Source organism: Lutjanus erythropterus, chromosome 2 (assembly GCF_056507025.1).
Source record: "Lutjanus erythropterus isolate fLutEry1 chromosome 2, fLutEry1.hap2, whole genome shotgun sequence".
Classification (NCBI taxonomy): Eukaryota; Metazoa; Chordata; class Actinopteri; order Lutjaniformes; family Lutjanidae; genus Lutjanus; species Lutjanus erythropterus.
In genome coordinates this window covers 8733762-8736552 of record NC_139318.1, presented here as the reverse complement: position 1 = coordinate 8736552, position 2791 = coordinate 8733762, and positions in this window count along the sequence as shown.

Here is a 2791-nt window from a genome sequence, read left to right as displayed (position 1 = left end):
AGCACATCAGCCTGCACTGCAAGGATTTGCATCTCCACCACTACAGGGCTACAACTTGAAGGAGTGTCTCTGAACTGAAGACAAGCTTAGCTCGAGTCAAGCAGCTGTAAAATTTTGTATAAACACCAAATTGCCTCTAAATTCTTCACAATAAAAGCCACCCATTATTTTGTTATTAAAAAGCTTTTATTATGAAGCAGCAAAACAGGAAGTGATGGGTTTTCATGAGCAGCATGACTCCTATGAGTTGAAACAGTAAAATAAGGCTGTAGCCTGAAAGTATGAACAGCTACACAAACAGTGTTGTGCATTAAGTCACTAAAAGAATGTTCATTTCAACGTGCTCATATTTTTGGTGAACTCAACAAACCAGTTTGCAAATTAGGAACAAGAATGTCTCTAATAAAAGCACACCTCTAAGTAATCAAATTACTGCTGTAGTATCTAATAATGTTACTTACAGGGGTTTTTTGTGTGGTTTGAGTTCTTTTTGCTTTTCTAAAAATACTATTTTAAAAAAATGAAGAAAAAAGAAGTCAAAAGTAATTCTACATTTACAAATAAAATAAATACAAAAACATGAATACTATGCACCATTTAGTATGAAGACATTATGTAGACTCCAGGGTTCCTGGCAGGAGGAAGTTCTTTTTCAAATTAAATTAAAGATGCAAGCATCATTGTATGAGCCCTCGCTCCCCCACGCCAGTCAGAGCATACTGCGGCCATGACCTTGACGCCAGACGCCAACTTTTCGACAAGGCATTGAGTTTTCACGCCATTTGGTCACTGCAGGAAGGAATTCAGTGTCACTTCTTGTGTTTAAATCTTTTAACAACTTTTGATCACAAACTAGCCCAGATGGTGGACACTGATATGAAGTCATCATGAGGAGTTCAAGAGGAGGACTTCATTAAAATACAACGCGTAGAAACGGACAAAAATGACCTAAAGCTGAAAAGAAAATTCAAAATGGCCGACTTCCTGTTGGGTTCAGTGTGTGGCTCCATGAGGCTTTCTTGTATGTCCTGACATGATATGATATGACATATATGTACCAATTATCAGACATGTATGTCAATGTTAAAGGAGCGGGCTTTGATTTTGAAAACTGTTAGGAGGCACCGTTGAGACATTTTGCCATGCCCAAGTTTAGGCCCTTAAAAATGTGCTCTTAAGGGAAAAATAAAAAATAATAAGAAGAAAAATTCCTTCAGTTTCAATAGGGTCCTCGCACCAAGGTCAGTTTTTCGGGCCCTATTAAAAAAAGGCACACACAAAAGAAATGAATGTCAACTAGTTCCCTTGGGACTGTGAAAATTTGAAAAAACTAAACTATGAACATGAACTTTGAGCTGGCTCTTTTTAAGCATGAATTTGCTAAACACTGTACAAAGGAGAGAATCTAAACTTCAAACCACAGAGATTCACAAAGAAGATACAACAGTACTGAGAGCTGAACACACAGAGACTTAAAAAAAAACATGTCTTTCTCTCTGCTCTGTAAAGATATTAGTTGAGTCTCACAGTACAATTTTATTGGGCTCCTTAAAATAATTACATACCCAATGCTTCCTTTTCCAGTGCCCATGAGTGTACTTCTGTTATAGGCGATGCATGTGTCAGCAATAAAGAAAAAAAGATTAAAACAAAAATAATGCAAAGTTTGAAAGAGCTTTGAGCCGCTGTATTTGCATTTGCCGTTATTGCTGTAATATTGTACATTCTGATTTACATCCTACTGTACTATGCAGTACTGTACTGTACTATAAGTGCTCTGTGACCAAGTAGACTTCCACCAGTACCAGTACAATGGGTGACCACATGGGAATGGGTGGAATTCTGGACATGGGAGTTGGGTGTGAACATGTCATGTCAGAGACATCAGACATCAGATTATGACTCAGATCACATCAACAGTCCCATATTTATGACAGACTGATCAGTGAAATAGACTAATGAAAATGCATTAATAATATTCACACTTATTTATTATTACGTTATTACTTTTTAAGAACTAAAAACAGGATTGTAGCCTACATAAGTATTTATGATCATGCTACTTTCACAGATCCATACTTTATTCGTATTATCTATCACTAATGGTTATTTCTCAGGACAAAGAGGACAGGATTCAGGACAACTGCTTGTAATCCTGGACTGTCTGGTCATCCTAAGCAGTACAGTATTTAACTGCTGCTGTGAAACATCTTAATGGAAGATGGAACAAAAGAGTTTTCATGATGATTCAGTCTGCATATAGGAACTCTAACCATCAGTTAGATCATTAGCGATTGATGCTGCCTGTCACAGTTCCTTTTTTGAAGTTCGCCACTGAATGGTGCCAAGTTGGAACTCAGATTCTACTTTTCGGGCCCGATTTGCTAAGATCCCAAATAAAGAGAGCTAAATTGCGTGCCCTAACATATTACTCATTTGGTTGGTGTGCATTTTGCAGGTGATCAATGAAGATTAATTGTGCAAATGACAACAGGTGCAAACACTGTGGAGACAGCAGTATTTAAATGAAGGTTTCATGTGGGTTACAGGTGTCCGCCACAGGGAGTTTGGATGGAAAGCAGAATGACTGCAAGCGCAAAATGAAATTTGATCCCATGGTGGTGTTGGAAGAGGCAAATAAACATATTGTTGAGCTACAGCAAAAAAAAAAAACGTCAAGAACAACAGATGAAATTAAGAGAAGATGGTAAGATTTGAGGCAAAAAACAAAAGAAAAACTGGCTTATAATAAAACTTCTTCAACTATCTTCAAAAAATAAATAAATAAGTA